The sequence below is a fragment of the Apium graveolens genome, chromosome 8, assembly GCF_009905375.1.
Source record: "Apium graveolens cultivar Ventura chromosome 8, ASM990537v1, whole genome shotgun sequence".
Taxonomy (NCBI): domain Eukaryota; kingdom Viridiplantae; phylum Streptophyta; class Magnoliopsida; order Apiales; family Apiaceae; genus Apium; species Apium graveolens.
In genome coordinates, this window is record NC_133654.1 from 32,284,239 (window position 1) to 32,308,441 (window position 24,203).

Here is a 24,203-nt window from a genome sequence, read left to right on the forward strand (position 1 = left end):
AGTCAACAATACTAAGTCTGGAACAAGTATTCTTTTAGGTAATTTGGGTCTTATAATAAACAAAAAACTCAAGTAGTAATTTGACAACCAATTTTTAAAACTTATTTTATTCAAAGGACTTTTGGAAATTTTGTTAAGAAAATCTCTTTCGAAAACTTATTTAAAATTTTGTCAATACTATATGAGTTGGTTGTTTTCCTCCTTAACCATAAGAAGATTCCAACTTAAAGAAGCCATCACGTAGGGGTCCATCCACTTCAATCTATCTTCTACCCCTTGTTGGGTCCAATTTGCCTGTATTAGTCGACGAAAACTTCGGTTACCGTTGCATATGATCTTATTCGTAACTTCACTTCAAAGCTTCCATATTGGTAATACTCCCATCATCATTTTTTCTATCGTTAATTACAACAGGTCTATCGAATAGTCAACAAGTCTATTCTGTAAAACAAAGTATGTTCATATCACATCACATCGCTACTATACATATCACATTCGTCATAACACCGACATCTAACTCCAAGAAAACTCTGGATCTCCAATCTTCTCAAACTCCTTTAAAACCCATCTAGCTCACTCCACATGATAATCATGGGTGGCATATTCACTAATGGCTCCATATAACCTGGTAGCAGCTATCCTTTGGAACACATAAATCCTCTTTCTAAGCTCCTTCTCACCTTTCTCAGTACCTCGGGTATTCAAAATATGTTGTAGCTCTTGAATGTGTCCTCACAGGTAATGTTGTTTCATAAGAAAAGCCTCAAACTGATGGTATGGAACAGGGTGTGGGGTAGACTGAAAAGATGTACTCACAGCTAAATCACTACAAGAATAATGTCAATAGACATCACACATTAGACATCGGTTAACTTTGCCACTGATGTTAAAAGAGGTATTGACATCATCCCGTGTTTTTGTGATGTCTTTGTTCTTTGTAGACATCGGTTATAATTAAACCGATGTCTAAACTTCACCAAAAAAATAAATTCGCGCCAATCTTTTCTTTCCCCCCTTAGTCAAAATTTCATTCAGTTTTAGTTCTAAAATTCCCCCTCCCAAAATTTCCCCCCCTTAACCAAATTTTTATTCCCCTCATTGAGACAACAAACTAAAAACTAAAAATTAAAAAACTGAATCTCAAACTCCTCTCTCTCTCACGAACCCCTCTCTCTCGAACCTCTCTCCGCTCACAATCTCCATCTCACCATCTCAACTCCTCTCATGTCTCTCTCGAACCTCTCTCTCCCCCTCGCATCCGTGCTCACATCTTCCCTCTCTCGACTTTGTGCTCAACCTCCCACCTACCTATGGTAAGCTTATTTGATTAGAAAATCTAATTGGTAACGTGGAATGAAATTAGTGTTGATGTTTTGATCGAAACAAACTTTGTAAATTGGGCAGTTTTTAAATCAAACTCCTAATTTTGTAAATTGGGATTTTTTCAAATCGAAACCCTAATTTACTTTTAAACATAAGTGAATATATATAGCCATTGTATCTCTTATAAAACACCATTTTGGTTTACTATCTCATCCAGAGTCGCCGTTAAAAGCAAAAGCAGATGAAGGATGGTTCAGGGTCTTACTCATCGCAAACGCCACAATTATGCCACCAAATCCAACCAATACCGAATTGTTAAAACCCCTGGTACTCTTTTCAAAAACCCCTTTTCTATTTCTGATTTTTTTGTTACTTACTAGTTATTGATTTTTAAGAATATGTATGTTGTTTGATTTTATATTATATACTTTATTATTATGTATATGTCTTTATTAATTATTTTTGTAATTAGTTCTAAAAGTGATTGTTTAGATTTGGGAAATGTTAAGGTTAAGATTATGTAAACGGTGATATTTAAAATTTGATAAAACTTTAGGAGGTAAGCTGGTTTATCAGACAACTAAGAAGAGAGCTAGTGGACCTAAATACCCTGTTACCTGAAAGCGAATCCATGGGGTATGTTTTTCTTGCATTTATTTTATATTTTTTTTGCTATTTACATTGTGTATTTGTCGATTTTTAGCTATTAATTTGTGTTTTAGTTGTTACAAGGCTAAATAGTTATTACATTTGGGCTTGTAGCAATGTAAGATTCTATATATATATATATATTCGAATAATTAGGCTTAATGCCTTATAGTTGAGTATTGAACGATAAAAGATCATTATTCTGGGAATATGAGCCTATAAAAGGTTTTCTGGGGAATATCTACAGTAGTACCAATTGAACAAAACTGTCAGCTCCGGATATGTCTCGGTTTTTTGAGATATTTTATGAACTTTAGGGGGAAAGGCAATCACCTCTTTTTTAAGTTTTTGGCCTATATTTAGATTATCTGTACAACTGTTTCAGAGGTCAGAGGTTCAAATCGAATCCGTAAAGTTTGTCAGCTGGGTTTCTGCCGATTGTGTATGTCAGACTGTCGGGACTGGATGAGCACTTAGCGTCACTTGTACTTGTACTTGTAATTTCACCTCAAATGCTATCAATTTCCAGTAACAAATAAATCAGAGGTTGGACTGCCTTTTCAGTCTAAAAGCTGAAAGTTGTAAACTTTCTTTTCTTTTACTGTGTATCATTTTCTCTACGTATATAAACTGCGAAAGTTGCTGGACTTAAATATTCTTCCGCTACTGAGGTGGGAGTGGGAGTTGATGTTCTATGTAGATTGCTATATGATGTGTGCTATAATATTACATACTATCAACATTTCTGCTGCAGATACTTGGAAATAATCCACATGTTGCTGCTTCTGTAGTTGGTAAGGGAAACCACCTTTTTTTGTTTCATCTTTGGATCTATGATTTCATATAGATGGTAATTTAATAGCAGGCTAATTAATTTAAGAAAATGTCTGAAGCTGATGTAGTTTGTATATTAAGTGGCATTGCACTATGTTGCAGGAGATTGTATCATCTCAGATGGTTTGTTTTATGTCCGATTCTTTATTTGAGCATTGTTCAAGAAAGATAAATTTATTGCTAGTCTGACTTTAAGTTTCTTTTTGCAGGCTTAGGAGCTCTCTTTGGATACAATTTAAACCTCATCAGATTGCTGCCGGAGCTGCATATCTTGCTGCAAAGTCTATGAATATGGATCTCACTTCATCGCAGCATGTCTGGCAGGAGTTCCAGACACCGTCCTCTATACTTAAAGGTATGTGTGCAGAGTGTTGAATGTGCCAATTTATTGTCCAGATATATTTTTTAAGGTCTGCTTACGATCATTATGCTGTTTTGAAGGGTGGTGAAATATACCATGGGGACATAATATAACTTGCGAAGTTTTACTATACTGCTACTGCTATAATCTTTTTACTCTATATGGTTATAGTTTGCGGAGATAGCTCTGGGTACAATATGGGGTTTTGTTCATGTTCAAAAATACATGTCGTCATGTTGATGTTACTTATTAGAGTTAGGTGCACCATGTTGACAATAGTACACTACTATTTGACATTGGAAGTTGTTTAACATTAGTATTTGCTTGCAATAGTTTAGATCTGAACATAATGACTTCCCTCAAGTGAGGCTCGGAAATTAAAGTAGAACTAATAAGAAAGTCAATCTATTTTTTAGTTTTACAAATCAAAGGAGCTAATATCTTTTTGGATGAGTACCAAATTTATGTGTTTGTAAACTAACTTCCTTCGCCATGATATATGTGCAATTCCATTTTAATAAACTATATACACTAAGAACCGTTTCAACTCCTTAATTGAGATGTTTCCATTCTGTGTTTGTTGATAAATTACAGTATATTGGACAGTTTGCTTCAGTGTTTTGTTAAGAATATTTAAATGTAATATTGTTAGGTATGTCATTAAAGTTCCCTAACTTGCAAAGACAGCTTCTGGAAAGACAATAACTATAATATGCATTGTAAATACCATTTTATCTCAAGTTGACCCACATTATCTGTATTCTAACTGTAATGTTCACTTTTATTATTGACACAGGTTTGGTAACACGACATACTTGCATATATCCGTGGCTTTCATTCAGATGCTTAAAGCCCTGAGTATGTGATATGAACAAAATTTACACTCCTTGCTATACAGTGAAGATTTGCTTACACACAGTTTTTGAATTATGCAGTACTTGTGGCAACATTCCTCATGGCTGTTGTATGTGGCACTGACAAATTAAGATGTGATGTTTTCTTAAATATGTTGCTGGTCAGTGTTGGGGTGGTTGTTCCCTCATATGGGGAGATCCATTTTAATGTAATTGGTACAGCTTACCAAGTCACGGGTATATTTGCAGAAGCTTTGAGGCTAGTCTTAACTCAGGTCTTTCTTCAAAAGAAAGGATTGACTCTGAATCATATCACAAGCTTATATTACATCGCTCCATGCATGTTTAAGTTCATTTCTTTTTCAGTATTTTTTTGGTACTGTGTGTGGACAACTTGTGCACCTGTTGCTGAAAATTCAGAATTAGCATATGAAGTCTATTACATGAATGTTCTCGTTCCATCATTATATGATCCTACTCTGTGATGGGGTGATATTTTCTCCTATATCATTGTATTTAACTCTGTGATGGGGTGATATTTCCTATAAATTGCCTTTTTTTACTTTTAGAAGAAAGCATTGTTCAGTTCATGAAGCTACCATATTTCCGTTAGGTAACTTCTGGATTACAATATTTCTCACTTGCAGTTTCGCATTTCTGTTTGTACCTTGGTACTTCTTGGAGCAGCCTGGAATGGAACTCTCTCAGATTAAGTTCAACTTCTGGATCTTTTTTTCCAATGCCATTTGTACGCTAGCATTGAACTTCTCAATTTTCTTAGTGATTGGTCGAACCGGAGCAGTGACCATTCGAGTTGCTGGTGTTCTGAAAGATTGGATATTGATTGCTCTTTCAACTGTAATATTTCCGGAGTCTATTATTACTGGACTAAACAATACTGGCTATGCAATAGGTATATACCTTACGATCATTATACTTTTGGATAAACTTTGCTTGTATAAAGTTAATAACATGCAGTGTTTACTTTCCTTGATCATCAGATGTTGTCCAGCAGTTAATGGAGCTCTTTTAGAAGATAATATGAAAGACGAGTACAGAATGACTCAGTGGCATCTGAGTTTTATCGGTAAATGTCAGGCAGCTAATCGTTCATATACATCATGTCTTACTTTTATGGTCATTAGTGTTTAGGTGTATGTATAGTAAACCTGCTATGCAGGAGAGAGTTTAAGAGATATTACTACTGATTGAAGAAATTTTCAATATACTGGCTACCCGTTTACATGGTCTTACATAAATCTTGTTTATTTCTTTTTGTGTTAGCAATGTTTAGCACTTGACATGTATATAAGTAGTGTAACACCTAAAAATAAAAATATTCATCACTTTTACTGTGTTAAATTTGATGTTTAAGAAACAAATACAAATCAATTTTTGTAATAAAATCGATGTCTTTAGGCACATTGACATCGCCCAAAACTGATGTCTAACATCTTAATTAATATCATTTTTTAAGAATAAAACTGATGTCTATATAGACAAAGACATCGGGCAAAAGTGATGTCTAAGAAGCACAAATACATCGGTTTTTTTTGGAAAAAATATCGATGTCTTGAAGAAAATAGACATCGTCCAAAACCGATGTCTAATACACCTTTGGACATCAGTATTTTTTTTAAAACGATGTCTAAAAGCTCAAAGAAATCGCTTTTAGGCGATATTTAAGGTTTACATAAACATCACTACTGTTTTAAAAACCGATGTCTAAGCCTTTTTTTGTTATGTTAGTAGTTATTCAATGTCATATATTTAATGTAATTATAACATAAAAATAATTATGTTTAACACATTTTGTAAAAATTGGGACCTTAGACATCATAAAATTACTAAAAACTGATGTTTATGCTAGTACAGACATCGGTTTTTGGCCGATGTCTAGAATAGACATCGGCGACTAAGACATCGGTCAAAAAACACAAAGACATCGGCCAGAAACCGATGTCTATTAGCTTTTTTCTTGTAGTGAATGTCCGGTATAACAAGAATCAGTAAGTGGAGGTCCTCGAATAGGTGGTCTCACATAAGGGGGTGGTGGAATAATTCAAAGAGGTGCAACTGTCACAACAAAAGGTGATAGAGCTAACACTGGTGGAAGAATAAAATAAGGATAAGATCTAGGTGGAGGTGATTGTTGAGTTTCATTTATGACACTTTATAATGATTTATTAAGCTTTGAATTGGTGTTTTTGTACTCAATTTATTGGTGTTTTAATTTGTTTTCTAGTATTTTTGCATTTCAGGAATTTATCCAGAATTCAGGTGAATTAGCATTAATTTGATGCTAATATGGTGTTAGGAAGGTGTCCAAGGAATAAAGACTCGTGAAGACCAATTCACTGCAGCAAGAAAAGGAGAAAAAGAAGTTTTTTCCAGAAGACCGGCGTGCCCGAGCTATCATAGCGCGCGGCCGCGCCCGAGGAGCAGAAACACAGCGTGCCCGCGCTGGTCAAGCACGCGGCCGCGCTAGGACGGGAATTAAAATCCTGATTCTTGTGGACTTTTGATTGGATGGACTTCTACTATGCATGGGCTGCTATATATACATAAATAAAGGTCATTTTTCATGAGGAGATGTACTAGAGCCCAAGGAGAAGGCCTAAGAAGACCGTATAGCACAATTTGACGAAGGCGAAGAATATCTAGTTTTATACTTGTGATTCTTTGTTCTAAGTTGTAACTTTGGATGCTAGTTTTCTTATTTGTGAACCTATACTCTTGTTTCGTACTTGGTTTATTGTTTATTAAGTATAAAGACTACGTTTATTATACCATGATTTCATCGGAACCCACGTTGATGATAAGTCCGATTATGGGCTAGTCATTATCGTGGGGTTCTAGCGGATTTATTTATGGATTTCTTTAGTTAATTTATTTTGATGCCTTAGTGTGTAGTGATTTTATGATAACCTAATATTGTTTGTGCTTCTTTGTCTTATGAGCGTCGCGAACTTATAAGATAGTGTGTTAATCTTTAATGAAGCGACAATGAATTTGAGGATTAGAACTTGCCATGCTAGCATAGATTCATGTGTTATTGTTATGCATGATTCGTAGGTAATTTTAACCATCTTACTTGCCCTATGTAATCACGATAGATAACTTGTGCATGAAGCCATTATGTTGTCAAATTCTATAGACATATAGGGTCTCAATATAATTGGAGTCTATTCAGCTTCTATCTCTTATATGGATGTCTGGTAGTATGTTGTTCGTGCAACGAAAGTTGGCGTTTAGCAGTTTCGTGTTGTCTGATTAGTGCCATCACCATTACATGCTAAGGTTAAGAACAAAAAGGCTATTTAATGAAGTTAGAATCCCATGTTTGTGTCATATATTATTCAACTCTCTTTAATCTCTTAATTATTATTCTCTAGTATAATTCTCAATAGTTAATCGTAGTATAATCAAAACCCAGATTGTTATTCGTCTTAGCATTGTTGCATAAGTGCATATATCACAAAGATAACCTAAACCAGTCTGTGGGAACGAACTAGAAATAATTTTATATTACTTGTGATCGCGTATACTTGCGTGAATTATTAGCGCGTGATTAACGACTAACAAATTTTTGGCGCCGCTGCCAGGGACTCGGTGTTAAATTTTAGTTTATGTGTTTGTCATCAGTGATCGTTAAAGTTCATTGACTCGGACATTGTTACTTACCTACTCTTTTCCTTGTCGTGTTTCAGGTACTCTAGCGAGCGTGTATGCATACGCGTTCGCGGGCTCGTAAGAGAACTTTGGATCAAGCCGAGGAGGAAGTTGTATTGGTTTGAAGGAAAGTTTTTGAAGATGAAGACAAAGTAGAAGAAGAAGAAGAAAAAGTCGAGGAACCAGCTTTAGTAGTGATGGGAGATCAAGCAGAAATTCATAAGGCTTTGATGGACTATTCTCAGCCTAAGATTAATGATATTCAATCAAGCATCATCAGACCAGCCATCTCGGCTAACACTTTTGAGATCAAGTCGAGCACAATTCAAATGATACATAACTCAGTTCAGTTTGGGGGTTCTCCTACAAAAGACCCCAACATGCACATCAGGGATTTCATCAAGATCTGTGACACGTGACTGAAGATGCTATCAAGCTGTGACTCTTCCAATTCTCTCTGAGGGATAAAGCAAAGTGCTGGTTGCATCCTATACGACCAGGGTCTATCACCAAATAGGAGGATCTTGCTCAAAAGTTTCTCACTAAATTCTTTCCTATGGCGAAGACTGCTGCAATCAGGAATGCTCTTACTCAGTTTGCACAACAAACTGGAGAATCTCTGTGTGAGGCTTGGGATCGATATAAGGAGATGCCAAGGAAGTGCCCACACCATGGCATGTCTGATTGGATGATTATAAACTATTTCTACAATGGTTTGGGCACACAATCGAGACCTATGCTCAATGCAGCGTCTGGTGGAGCCTTATGGGCCAAACGCTATAATGAAGCTTATGAGTTGATTGAGTTTATGGCAGCTAATGAATACCAAAATCCTAAGCAAAGAATGTTTCAAGACAAGGTAGCAGGAATTCTGGGAGTAGATACAGCTACTGCTATAGTTGCTCAACTTCAAGCTCTGACGATGAAAGTGGACTCTTTGGCTAATTATGGAGTTAATCAAATCACTAGTGTTTGTGAACTTTGTGTGGGGTACATGAAACTGAACAGTGTGCTATTTCTAGCGAATCAGCTTAATTTGTGAGCAACTTTCAGAGATCACAGCAGCAAGCTCCAGCCACTTATCATCCCAATAACCGCAATCATCCTAACTTCAGCTGGAGCAATACTCGGAATGCAGTGCAACAACCTTATTAATCATACACAGCAAAGCAGTATAACCCTCCTGGTTTTTGACAACCGTAATATGCCCCTAGATAACAACTCCAACAGCAACAATCTAATGAAAAATCTGAATTAGAGGAGTTGAGGCTCATGTGCAAGAGCCAAGCGGTGTCTATTAAGACCTTGGAGAATCAAATTAGGGAGATTGCAAATGCCTTACTGAATCATCAACCTGGCTCACTACCTAATGACACAGAAGTTCCAGGAAAGAAGGAAGCTAAAGAATAGGTTAAGGCAATCACATTGAGGTCTGGGAAGGTTGCAAATCCCAAAAAATCTCAAGTTTCAGAAGATGAAGATGTGGCTAAGGAAGAAGTGTAGAAGGAAGCAGAAGTGGAACCAAGGAAGACTACTGTGGAACACACTCCTCTCCTCCTGAGGGTAATATACGGGAGAAACAGATTTATCCTCCACCTCCTTTTCCTAAGAGGCTGTAGAAGAAAAAGCTGGATAAGCAGTTTGAGAAGTTTCTGAAGGTGTTCAAGAAACTTCATATCAATCTACCTTTCGCTGAAGCTCTTGAACAGATGCCTAGTTATGCGAACTTTATGAAAGGTATTTTCTCTCGGAAAGTGAAGCTTGATGACTTAGAGACCGTTGCTCTCATGGAGGAGTGCAGTGCTGTGCTGCAACAGAAGTTGCCTCCGAAGCTTAAAGATCATGGAAGCTTCACTATCCCTTGCACTATTGGAAAAGTGTCATTCGACAAATGCTTATGTGACTTGGGAGCTATCATCAATCTGATGCCTTTGTCAATCTTCAAGAAGTTGGATTTACCGGATCCGAAGCCTACTTATATGACTTTGCAGTTGGCCGATCGTTCTATTACATATCCGCGAGGTATTGTGGAAGATGTTTTGGTCAAGGTGGACAAACTCATCTTTCCTACTGATTTTGTAATTCTTGATTTCTAGGAGGATAAGAAGATTCCCATAATCTTGGGAAGACCTTTCTTGGCTACTGGCCGAACCTTGATAGATGTGCAGAAAGGTGAGCTCACCATGCGAGTGATGGATCAGGATGTAACTTTTAATATATTCAATGCTATGAAATTCCCTACGGAAAATGAGGAGTGTTTTAAGGTGGAGATGGTTGATTCTGTGGTTAATTCTGAACTTGATCGATTGCTAAGATCCGATTAGAAAAGGCCTTGTTGGGAAATTCCGATAGTGAAGATGATGAAGGTGAAGAGCACTTGCAATATTTGAATGCTTCTCCCTGGAAGCGAAAGATGGATATGCCTTTTGAATCTCTTGGATTGGAGGAGCTGAGAAGTTCTCCAAAGCACCTCAAGCTATCTATTGAGGAAGCCCCTACTCTTGAGCTTAAGCCTTTACCTGAATATTTGAGGTATGCGTTTTTAGGTGATGCATCTACTTTGCCTGTTATTATTGTATCTGACCTTTCAGGTAGCGACGAGGAGAAGATTTTGAGAATTCTTAGAGAATTCAAATCGGCAATTGGTTGGACTATAGCAGATATCAACGGAATCAACCCTTCTAATTGCATGCACAAATTCTGCTAGAGGAAGAAAGCAAGCCTACTGTTGAGCAACAGAGAAGGCTAAATCCGATCATAAAAGAGGTTGTGAAGAAGGAAATCCTCAAGTGGCTAGATGTAGGGATCATCTATCCTATTTCTGACAGTTCATGGGTGAGCCCAGTTCAGTGTATGCTAAAGAAAGGTGGTTTCACTGTGGTAGAAAATGAGAAGAATGAGCTTATTCCCACACGAACAGTCACGGGGTGGAGAGTTTGCATGGATTATAGGAAGCTGAACAAGGCTACAAGGAAGGATCACTTCCCTCTTCCTTTCATTGATCAGATGCTTGATAGATTGGTTGGGCATGATTACTACTATCTTCTGGATGGCTATTCGGGATATAATAAGATTTGTATCGCTCCAGAAGATCAAGAGAAGACTACATTCACATGTCTTTTTGGTACTTTTGCATTTCGAAGAGTTTCTTTTGGACTATGTGGAGCACTAGCCACTTTTCAGAGATGCATAATGGCTATCTTCTCTGATATGATTGGTAATAATATAGAAGTGTTCATGGATAATTTCTCGGTCTCTGGAATTTCTTATGATGAATGCTTGCACAATCTTGGGTTAGTGCTGAAAAGGTGCGTTGAGACCAATTTGGTTCTCAATTGGGAAAAATGTCATATTATGGTGTGCCAAGGCATCATTCTGGGTCACAAGGTTTCTAGTAAGGGTCTTGAGGTGGACAAAGCCAAGGTGGGGGTTATTGAAAAACTCCTCCACCAATTTCTGTAAGGGGAATTCGCAGTTTTCTTGGTCATACGGGTTTCTATAGGCGTTTCATCAAGGACTTCTCTAAGATTTCGAAGCCATTGTGCAATTTGCTAGAAAAAGATGTTCCTTTCAAGTTTGATGATGTGTGCCTTTCCGCTTTTGAGACATTAAAGAAGAGTTTAATTTTGGCACATGTCATAACTGCACCTGATTGGTCTGAACCGTTTGAAATGATGTGCGATGTAAGTGACTATACAGTTGGAGCAGTTCTTGGGAAAAGAAAGAACAACATATTTCATGTAGTCTACTATGCTAGTAAGACTCTTAATGGTGCCCAACTGAACTACACCCTACTGAGAAGGAACTTTTGGCTATTGTCTATGGTTTTGAGAAATTTCGATCTTATCTTCTTGGGACGAAGGTGACAGTTTTTACTAATCACGCTGCCATTCGATATCTCATCTTGAAGAAGGACTCGAAGCCTAGATTGATTAGATGGGTTCTTTTACTTCAGGAGTTTGAATTAGAGATCAACAAAAAAGGGGCTGAAAATCAAGTCACCGATCATCTCTCGCGTTTAGAGGACCCAATGGCTACTTCACAAGATAAGTCTTTGATTAACGAATCTTTTCCCGATGAGCAATTATTTGGAGTGCAAGCACAAGAACCATGATTCTCCGACATTGTGAACGACCTTGTGAGCAACGTTATGCCTAAAGATTTGACTCCCACTCAAAGGAAGAAGTTTCTGCATGAAGTGAAGTGGTATATATGGGATGAGCCGTTTCTTTTCGATAAGGAGCTGACCAAATTATCAGAAGATGTATTCCTTACAGCGAAATAGGGGGCATCTTGCGAGATTGCCACTCAACGGCTTATGGAGGACATTATGATGGAGAAAAGACGGCATCTCATATTTTTCAAGCAGGTTTTTTTTGGCCGACTTTGTTTAAAGATGCTCATCAGTTCATTTTGAAATGTGATCGATGTCAACATGTGGGTAATATGTCCAAGAGGGATGAGATGCCTCTTAATGTGCTTCTCGAGGTTGAAGTCTTCGATGTTTGGGAAATTGACTTCATGGGGCCATTTATCTCATCTTATAACAATCAGTATATCTTGTTGGCGGTTGATTATATTTCGAAATAGGTTGAAGTCAAGGCTTTGCCAATGAATGATACGAAGGTAGTGCTTAATTTTATTCACAAGCGGATATTCACAAGATTTGGAACTCCAAAAGTCATAATCAGTGATGAGGGGTCGCATTTTTGCAATCGCAAATTCACTGCTATGATGCAAAGGTATAATGTGAATCATTGCATTGCTACGGCTTATCATCCTCAAACGAATGGTCAAGCTGAGGTATCTAACAGAGAGATCAAGCGCATCTTAGAGAAAGTTGTGTATCCGTCGAGAAAAGATTGGTCTTTGAAGCTTGATAAAGCTGTTTGGGCGTACAGGACAGCATACAAGACTCCGTTGGGAATGTCACCATTTCAGTTGGTTTATGGTAAGGGGTGTCATTTTCTGGTGGAGCTCGAGCATAAAGGGTATTGGGCTTTGAAGAAGTTGAATCTTGATTTGGATGCAGCTGGAAAGAAGATGATGCTTCAATTGAATGAACTCGACGAGTTTCGGCTTCAAGTGTATGAAAACAACAAAATGTATAAGGAGAAATTCAAGATGTGGCATGATAGGGGTCTAGTGCTCAAATCCTTTGTGCCGGGGCAACAAGTTCTTTTATTTAACTCTCATCTCCGTCTTTTTCCTGGAAAGTTGAAGTCAAGGTGGTCAGGGTCGTTTGTTATCAAAATTGTGTTTCCACATGGACCGGTGGAGATTTTTGAGAATGATCCAGGCCAAGCATTCAAGGTAAATGGTCAGAGGTTGAAGCATTACTATGGTGACACGACAACCCGTGAGGTGGTTAGTGCCGTGTTATTGTCCGTTTTATCTCGCATTACTACGTCAAGCTAATGACGTAAAGCAAGCGCTTCTTGGGAGGTAACCCAAGTTTGTTGTACATTAGTAGATAGAGGAAGAAGAAAGAAAGGAGAAAAGCATAAAAAAATTAAAATAAATAAAAATTCTCGGGGCCAACTACATTAGCACGGCGCGCCCGCGCTGAGGAAGCAGGGCGGCCGCATCACTTTTCCAGAAATAGAGCGTGTGCGCGCTGAAAAGGTAGGAGCATGACGCGCCTGCGCGGAGGTAGCGCTCGGCCGCACTGCCCCCTGAATTCGAAAAAAATAAAAGCTGGGAAAAGAGAAAATCGGGGACTTATTCCAAAAATCAATTTCTACCCTAATTTTACTCTTCCACATCCCAAAATTCCCTCTCCAAATCAAACCCATTATTCCCACTATTTCCATAATCAATTCCCACTTCTATTCCATATCTAATTCTCTCCCAACCTCCTATATATACATACACTTATACACAAACTTTTCCATCAATTCTCAAATTGTCAAACACAATTACTCTCAAACACTTATCTTTTATTCTCTCTTATTCAATCCCAATGGCACCCAAAAGACATCGAACTCAAGTAAGCAACAGCATCACTGATTCTTCGAGTGCAGGTGGTGTGAGGCCAAGGTTTTCAACTCCCGAGGCTGAAATGAAGTACACGAGGCTTCTCTCAAATCCTATAGCCAAGGAGCATGGTTTCTGCCATCAAGGAAAGATGGTAAGTTGTTGGAGATGATCTTGGAGATGGGCCGGGTTGCTTTTTTATGAGGAACCCGCTGTTGTGCCCACGAGTATGGTCCGTGAGTTTTATGCTAATGCGAAAGCGGAGAAGAATGGTTTCACTGTGGTTAGGGGGATGACAGTGGAGTACAGTGTAGAAGTGATAAAGAGGGTGATTGATCAGCCCGTGAGGAAGCATGGTCAGGATATGTGTGCCTGAGACTCACTGGAAGTTCAAGAGGGGCACAACTGATTATTCCACATTCCCTGCTTCATGCATGAACAGGTTTGCACATGCATGGAATTCTTTTATTTGTGCTAACATCATACCATCTTCTCATGTGCATGATGTTACTGTTGAGCGTGCACGGTTATTGTGGGGTATTCTGCAGGGTGACTATGTGGACCTTGGTATGGTTATCCACAAAGGTATTTTGAGATTTTTGCGAGGGAGTACTACGGGTTCTATACCCTATGCGCCCGTTGTGAAGAAACTGTGTGTGGCAGTTGGAGTTCATTGGCCAGCACACGAGCAGCTCCAGATTTTGAGTGCTCCGATTGACAGCACCACTTTGTTGATGATGCAAGAGTGGGATGGAGGCAAGCCTGATTTGAAAGGACTTGGGTATTCTTTTGATCATTTGTATGATGGGAGGCCCGCTGCTGGGGCAGCTCAGACGAGCAGAACAACTTGGAGATCTCAGTTGGGTGAAGAGGCTGGTTCATCGCAGCAGGAGCAGGAGGATGCAGGAGCAGATGTTGGAGTTGGTATGAGCATGGCGAAGTATAGGCGTCTAGCAAGGAGGATGGATGTGATGTATGACATCCATAGTCGGTTTGCACGTGATCTCACCCAGGCACTAGGGACTGCTTTTAGAGTAACATGTGTTGACATCCAGTGGCCAGTATTTGGTGAGGACTCCGTGTATCCACCTCCAGACACGCCTGAAACTCCACCCGTTGGGGTTGAGGATCCTGATTCTGAGTATGTATGCATGATTCCTTACTATTACCTTCACCGAGGACAGTGAAAATTTTAAGTTTGGGGGTAGTAGTTGAAGGAATATATTTTGTGTGAGTCGCATATAGTTTGCATATTCATGATAGTTTAGTGCATATAGTTATATGTTTGCCATGTAGTAGTTTTTTTATTTTTATATTTGTAGTTTTTTATGATAGTTTGTTCATATAGTTTCATGCATTTGCATAATAACATGATCCCGTAGATGATTTTTCCGATTGATTTATGATATTGATGCTAGTGTAGTGATGTCATATTTATTAATGTTAAGTCTTATCGAATTGATTTGCATGATATAGACAATTGTATTTCACTAAGTCTTATAGGCTGCTTGAGGGCTAGGTTATGGTCATGGTTTATTTGTTTGTCGGGATTTAATCGCTTGTTTATATTTAGAATTTATGATATTCTCTTAATAAAAAATTAATATGGATATTTAAAATTTGGAGAAATTGGATTTTATTGCTAGTTGTTGTGGCTAGGTGTCAAATGGCTAGTAGCCGGCTCATATTTATATGAGTAGTCTAGGGTTGAACGAGATGGAGCAAAACGCACTCGTTCAGAAATTTGTGAAAAAAAAGAAAGAAAAAAAAAGAAAAGAGAAAAGAAAAAAAAATAAGTGTTATGTATAATTGATCACGAGTGGGCTCTTTAGTACTCGAGTTATTAAGTTCTTAGGGGACTTTGTGCCTAGTGATTTAAGGTTTTTATAGTCTGGGACTCGCTAACCTAACGCTCGTTACATGGGTACTACTGTATAAGTCTTTTATGGACCTTACTCATTGCACGGTCAAATAAGCATATTTGTGTTGTTTATGTGTTATGAAGAAAAACATGAATCCATATAAAACTCCAATATAAGAATTGAAGTGTTATAAGTTATTTTGAATCTAGCTTTTATTTTATCTATAACCTTGCGATTGCTTTGATGAGTAGTGAGTCATGATTATTGATCTAGTTGCGATAGTATATTTGTAAGCATTTGCACACACGCACGTCTCTAGTTTATAAGTTGATTTGTGGGGTTTGGTTGATTTGTGGGGTTTGGTTTATAAGTCTCTAGTTTGCTTTTTGATTGGTTTAGTTATTCTATGGGGATCGTTGCATTCATATAGTTGCATTCATGCATTTTTATTTCTTATTCTTTGAGTCTGTTTATGCTTGAGGACAAGCATCGATTCAAGTTTGGGGCTATGTTGAGTGGCATTTATGACACTTTATAACGCTCCATTAAGCTTTGAATTGGTGTTTTAATGTGTTTTATAGTGTTTTTGCATTTCAGGCATTTATCCGGAATTCAGGTGAATCAGCATTGATTTGATGCTAATATGGTGTTAGGAAGGTGTTCAAGGAATAAAGGCTCGTGAAGACCAACTCATTGCAACAAGAAAAGAAGAAAAATAAGTTTTTTCCATAAGACCGGCGCGTCCGCGCTGTGTTAGGCACAAAACACGCGCTAATAATTCACGCAAGTATACGCGTTCGCAAGTAGTATAAGATATAAATCAGATTCGTTCCCACAGAAACTCAGACTAATTATGTTCAATTAACACTTACTCACCAATGTATGATTACTTCTCAATGTCAAGACAATAACACTTAAATTTGATTAACTAATTATTAACTACAATTCACTATGAGAATTAAACACTTAATTGACACTTGAATTAACAATATTAAACACACATGAGATCATAAATTCATTACTACCTCCTTCAATAGTCATTGTTATTACCCTTAGCATGTGACGGTGATGATATTAATCGAACAACACGAAACTGATAAAAGCCAACTTTCATTGTACTAATACCATTCTACCAAACATCCACAATTAAGATAGAAGTTGAATATGCATCAATTATGTTGAGACCATATATGTCTACAGAATTTGACAACATAAAGATTTAAGCACAAGTTATTCTTTATGATTACACAGGGCAAGTAAAACGGTTAGAGTTACCCACTAATCATGCATAGACATACATGAACCTATGCTAGCATGGCAAGTTCTAAACCTCGAGATCCACCGTCGCTTCACAGGAGATTAACAGACTATCTTATATGTTCGCGACGCACATAAGATGAATAAGCACAACCTATGCTAGACATCATACAATCAGCACACACTAAGGTATTAAATAACTAACTGAAGAAATCCATAGTAAATCCGTTATGACCCCATGATCACGATTAGCCCATGATAGAACTCATCGTCACCATGGGTTCATATGAAAACATGATAATAACAAACAATATAAACTAATAAAAATACTTATTAAAACCAGAGTACGTCATAAGAGTAATAAGGTTCAAAGTAAAGAAAACTAGCATCCACTGATACAACGAATAAAAGAATCACAAGAAGACATATGCTTCCTCTTCTTCGTTGTGATGTGCTAAAACGGTCTTCTTCCTTCTCTCCTTGCTCCTTGCTTGATACCACACTTTTGTGAAACGTCTCTGAGAACTACTTATATAGAAGCCCACAAGAACCAGCCGTCTCAGAAGTCCAACAGAATAAGGATTTATAAAAATCAGAATTAATTTTCTCGCCCCTGAGCGGCCGCCTAAGATTCCTGAGCGGGCGCCCAAGCTCCTGAGCGGCCGCCCAGCATCCTGAGCGGGCGCCCAGCCTCTTTCTGGAAAATTCTGCATTCTGCTCCTGATTTTGCTGCATTCTGCCCCCAACTTTCCACAACCAATGCCAAGCACTTCCCTAGGCTTATTTCTGATGAATTCTTCTTACATACGCAAGTTATACCCTGAAATGCAAAAATACTAGAAAAATGCATCAAATATACAAAATACCTGATTTTAAGACATCAATTCAAGCCATTATAAGACGTTCTAAGTGGTATAATATGCCACTTATCACGCTGTCATAGCGCGCGCCCGCGCCCGAGCATCAAAAACACAACGCGCCTGCGCTGGTTAAGCGCGCGGCCGCGCTAGGACGGGAATTAAAATCCTGATTCTCTTGGACTTTTGATCGGATGGACTTCTACTATGCATGGGCTGCTATATATACATAAATAAAGGTCATTTTTCATAAGGAGATGTACCAGAGCTCAAGGAGAAGGCGTAAGAAGACCGTATAGCACAATCTCACGAAGGCGAAGATGATCTAGTTTTATACTAGTGATTCTTTGTTCTAAGTTATAACTTTGGATGCAAGTTTTCTTATTCATGAACCTATACTCTTGTTTCGTTCTTGGTTTATTATTTATTAAATATAAAGACTACGTTTATTATACCATGCTTTCATCGAAACCCACGTTGATGATGAGTCTGATTATGGGCTAGCCATTTTCGTGGGGTTCTAGCGGATTTATTTATGGATTTCTTTAGTTAATTTGTTTCGATGCCTTAGTGTGTAGTGATTGTATGATAACCTAGTATTGGTTGTGCTTATTCATCTTATGAGCATCGCGAACTTATAAGATAGTGTGTTAATCTTTAATGAAGCGACAGTGAATTTAAGGATTTAGAACTTGCCATGCTATCATAGGTTCATGTGTTATTGTTATGCATGATTCGTAGGTAATTTTAATCGTCTTACTTGCCCTATGTAATCACTATAGATAACTTGTGCATTAAGCCAATATGTTGTCAAATTCTATAGACATATAGGGTCTCAATATAATTAGTGTCTAATCAGCTTCTATCTCTTTTGTGGATGTCTAGCAGTTTGTTATTCGTGCAACGAAAGTTGGCGTTTAGCAGTTTCGTGTTATCTGATTAGTGTCATCACCATTACATGCTAAGATTAAGAACGAAAAGGCTATTGAATGAAGTATTGAATGAAGTTAAAATCCCATGTTTGTGTCATATATTATTCAACTCTCTTTAATCTCTTAATTACTGTTCTCTAGTATAATTCTCAATAGTTAATCGTAGTATAATCAAAACCCATATTGTTATTCATTTTAGCATTGAATAATAGCCATATCATTGTTGCATAAGTGCATAAATCACAAAGTTATCCTAAACTAGTCTCTGTGGGAACGAACTAGAAATAATTTGTTAGGACACACAACACTGTAGAAGGGGGTTGAATACAGTGTTTATACAATCAAATCGATTTAACACAAGTATGTAACAAAGATCAAGTATATTGAATAAACTCTGTTACAATAAGAACTGTTGTTCTCTCTCAATGATGAACAAATATCACTAAGAGCTGCTAGGTTACAATGTATAATCTTCTCGATAATGATAACACATATAGTGTAAACCCTAAGTCTGTGTTTATATAGTACACAGTTACAAGATAACTTCTAATTGATATGGAATATAATTATGTCTCCTAAAATATATCAATCAGATATCTTCTACAAGTCTTCCAGTCTTCTAATTCTTTCCATGCATATCTTCTTTTGTTTTAGTCTCGATCTTCTACTGTAAATCAGCTTCCATCCTTATATGAAAGTCTTCCGGCACTTAAGTTCTGATATGACCTTAAGTTCTGATATTAAGTTCTGACTTCCAGTAAGACCTAATTTCAGTAAGTCCTGATATGTCCTGTTTGTTAAGATCTGAAAACTAAACATGAATCATATTAGACATGACATCTCAAATATATCTAACAATCTCCCCCAACTTGTAAATTAAGCAAAATATACAAGTTAATAGATTTGATGATGTCATAAATTTGATGATGTCAAAAACATTTAAGTACAAATGTAAATAAGAGTTTAACTAGATAACTAACTACAACTTACAGTCCTTATAGCTTTTACCAATCTCACTGAGTCAATCTGAATCCATAATGATTCTTGACAAAGCTTGATATCAGCTTTTCTTCTTTAATCCTCAGGACTTGAGAGAGTGCAATCTAGACTTGCTTCATCTCTTCATTCTGACTTCCAATCTGGTAGATTGCAGTCCTTAAAGCAGAGATATGGTTTCTTTCTAAACCATCATTCAGTCTTATTACCCTAGGATGAGAAGAATCTTCATTGTAGCACATACATTTCTCATTCAGTAACACTTCAAACTTAGCAGAATTCTTCTTCATAGGATTCTCACTTCCATCATCTTCAACAATATTAGGAATGAATTTTGTAACTCTTGAACCGGAAATTCTTCCTTTATCTCTTATGGTCTTCAATATGAAATTTGACCATCTCCTGGTAATATCAGACTTTACCTCTAAAATATAATGAAAGAATTGAAGTTCTTTTAGAGTTTTATTCAGTACATCTGATTCTGACATCTGATATGTCCTTCCATCTTCAAGAAATAAAATCAGATTTTCCTTGACATTGTGCTTGTCATGAGCATCCAGTACCACTTGAACAGAGATAACCTTATCAAGGTGTTTCTGTGTAACATCTTCAAGAGGTCTGTCAGTCAATAAAAACGGATCTCTAGTAGCAACTTCAACTCCTGTTTTAATCTTAGCTTCATCAGAACCTAGTCCAGCCCCGTCTCTTGGTTCTCTAGCATTTAACCCAATAGTCATGAAAGTAGACAACAATTGGCTTTTCTTCGGATCTGATGGTTTGACATTTTTCCACAGAAGTTTCTTTTTATCAGCTACTTCCATCTTGTCTAAATCAACTTGAGCACTGTCAGAGGTTGATGTCTTGATGATTTTATCAGAACTTGTTGTTTCTGTTATAGCTTGCAATTCTTCACTCTGAACAAATTGAGCCTTGTCAGTGGTTGTCTTTGATTCTTCAGAAATCTTCTTTCTTTTCAGAGTTTGAACATCTTTATCTTCAGCAAGATTATCATCAGTAACTTGAACCATTTTGCATACAGGTTTTATCTGGATTTGATAAATTTTCATCTCATATGGCTTGGTTGGTTCATCATCTTTTCCTTTCCCTTTGTCTTTGGGATAAATCTCAGATTGTGATCTTGTTTTGGGCTTTGATGCCTCAGTATTTGACTTCTCCTTGATCACAATGCCTTTTACCTTAGGCCTTGGAGGTTTCTTTGCAACAGAAGCTTTTGGCTTTAGATTTTTCTTTTCAGCTTTAAATCTAGCTTTTTCCTCCTTGAGATTTTCTAAATCCATTCCTGGATTATGCTTCAGAAATAATCTTCTAGCAATTTCCTCATCAAGTGTCTGAATCTTGGGATCTTTGTAGTAGACAATAGTCTGCTTTCCCTTGAGCTTCAGAGTTTGCATGAACTTTTGAGAATCTTGACTTCCACCTTGTATTAGAACATCAGGTTTTGTCATCAGACTTTGCTCATCAGAACTTGATATCAGATTTTGAGTATCAGTACTTGCTATCAAATTTTGATTTTTAGCAGCTTCAGAACTTGTCTTCTTTTGAGTAGAAGATTTGCTTGTATCAGTAATTAGTTTCCTTGAAGAAACCTTGTTGCTTTTCTCTTTTCCTTGAACTTGACCTCTACCCTTGCTAGGGTTTCCCTGGTCATCAGCTTCATCATCTTTCTTCTTCAGTATTTGATCATTAGAGCATTTGGACTTAACTATCTTCTCCCCCTTTTTGGCATCATCTGATAGTAGGAGTGAGAGAAGAAGTTCAACTAAAGATTGAATATCATTCAATTGAGCATGTTGAGAAGCTTGATTTTCCAGAACCTCAGTGATTTGGGCCTGTTGTTTCTCTTGAGCTTTCTCAATTGCTTCTACTTTCTCAAGTGTAGCTCAGGATATGTCGATTCAAATTCAACATTTGTTTGTCAAATCAGCACAAATTATTAGTAACCACAATTTTAATCAAAACATTCATCAAGAAATACAGTTCAAGTAGATGAAGTAAAGATTAACAGGCTTCAAAGAATATTAGTGGGTGAGAGAAAATAAGAGAGATAAGAGAATGAGAGAAGTAGGTAAAAGATTGTAAAATCTTTTAACTTTCTTATTTATAGAACCCATGTGAAGTATGGCAGACAGTTTACACCTGGCAATATGTGAACAGTCAATAGTTAAAGCAGGAGTTAGTGGGCACGGGAAATAAGTAATAATTACTGTGCACATGCAGTTTTTCAAGACAAACACGTTTACCACTAACCCAAATGATTATGACTGTTTTTATCTCACTTAAATATATTCCGATTAAATATGATCATTACGGTATTTACCATAAATATGTCAAGTAATGAATAATGCCACGTAAGCATTAGAGTTTCCATCAAGATTTAATATTAGAACTTGACTATTATCAGATTTTAACAGTCATCAGAACATGGCTTCTGTACTCAAAAAGTGAATGTCTTTTTCTGTGATTCTTCATACAAATACTGACTTGTTTCTTTAGAGTTTAATCATCAAAACTTCCATCAGAACTTGTCCTCAGAATTTATGCAAATGACACTTAACTGTTTGTCAAAAACAACTTAATCACCACAGTAATTTTCATCATTCATATGGAGTGAGAGTGTGTGCATTAGAAAAATATCATATAAAGATTAAAGTCTGATATACTTCAGTAAATCTTAGAAATAATGCATAACCAAGAAAAGTGCTTAAAATCTATCATTAATAATGAAGTCTACTATAGGATAAATTTGTGCATGAGTCCACCTCAACTATTTGTGCTCACTTTATGCATCTTTTGAAATTCCTTTTTACAGTGGCTTCTCAGTGTAAGTGAGTCACAACCGCTATCACAATTTATGCTATTATCAGAGTATTTCTCTAGTAATCAGAGAATGTGAAAAGTCACCAAGAAAAATTTATTTGCTTTTCTAATGCATATTACTTAATACCAGCAATGCACTTGGGTCTTCCCTTCCACATATTTACTCTAGATCTCAAAGGAGTACCTGACTTTAATTTTCTTTTCTTTTCTTTAGATAAGTGAGGCTTATCAGCATTTAGTTTATCCTTAAGATTTACTGACATCATAATTTGACAGATAATAAGCAAGAATCTCGTTTATGACTTAGAAATAAGATACACAAAGTAAATTTGACTAAGCTCAAAATCAGAATTTGCTTGTGTTAATGAATTTCCACATAAACAGCTAATTCAAACATGGGATTTCTAGTATGTTAAAGACTACTAGGTCAGCATCTAGCATAGTAATACTCATTGGATTGAATAGTCACAGAACATTCAAATCACTATCAAAGTATATAGATCCACATCAGATAACAATCATCATTTAATGTATTTCAATTTAAGTACATATTACATGAAGATAAGACAATCTATAAATACTAATCATAAAGTCTGATGCATGAGAACAAAAACTAAGCAGATTTAGAGAAAGAACCTGAAACCATTCCAAGTTCATTTACCAGTCTTGTAAAAGTAGCTTCACATAGTGGTTTTGTGAAGATATCTGCTAGTTGTTGATCTGTTGGAACAAAATGCAATTCCACTGTACCTTCCATCACATGTTCCCTTATGAAATGATACCTAATGCTGATGTGCTTTGTCATTGAGTGTTGAACTGGATTACCTGTCATAGCAATAGCACTTTGATTATCACAGTAAATAGGTATTTTAGAAAATTCTAACCCATAATCCAGTAACTGATTCTTCATCCAAAGAATCTATGCACAACAGCTTCTTGCAGCAATATATTATACTTCTGCAGTTGATGTGAAAATTGATTTCTATTTCTTGCTAAACCAAGAAACTAATCTGCCACTAAGAAATTGGCAGCTTCCGCTAGTGCTTTTCCTGTCTATTTTGCATCCTGCAAAATCTGCATCTGAGTAACCTAATAGCTTAAAATCTGATTCTCTAGGATACCACAATCCTAGATCAGCTGTACCCTTGAGGTACTTGAAAATTCTTTTCACAGCTATTAGATGAGGTTCTCTTAGATCAGCCTGAAATCTTGTATAAAGACAGGTAGCATACATGATATCAGGTCTACTTGCAGTTAAATAGAGTAAAGAGCCTATTATACCTCTGTAGTTAGTAAAATCTACTGATGAACCAGTATCTTTATCTAACTTGGTTGTAGTGGCCATGGGAGTAGATGCAGTTGAGCAATCTTGCATTCCAAATTTCTTGAGTAAATTTCTGGTATACTTGGATTGACAGATAAAAGTACCTTCTTCATTTTGCTTGACTTGAAGTCCCAGAAAATAACTAAGTTCTCCCATCATACTCATTTGATATCTTAACTGCATTAGCTTTGCAAACCTTTCACATAGTTTGGCATTTGTAGAACCAAATATGATATCATCAACATATATATGTACCAAAAGTAAGTCATTTCCATGGTTGAGGTAGAACAGTGTTTTATCAATTGTACCTCTGTGAAATCCACTTTCAAAAAGGAATTGAGCTAAAGTCTCATACCATACTCTTGGAGCTTGCTTAAGGCCATAAAGTGCTTTGTCTAATCTGTAGACATGATTTGGAAATTTTGGATCTTCAAATCCTGGAGGTTGTTCACCATATACCTCTTCTTCC

At 36.9% G+C, this 24,203-nt stretch overlaps 1 non-coding gene and 1 pseudogene across 1 annotated transcript; one reads left to right on the forward strand and one right to left on the reverse strand.

Moving 5' to 3' along the window:
- LOC141679460 (uncharacterized) overlaps positions 1 to 24,203 on the forward strand; it is a 196,804-nt pseudogene that overhangs the window by 110,160 nt on the left and 62,441 nt on the right.
- LOC141682078 (small nucleolar RNA R71) lies at positions 8,264 to 8,370 on the reverse strand. Its single transcript, XR_012559482.1, has one exon. It is a non-coding gene; the product is annotated as a small nucleolar RNA R71 (small nucleolar RNA).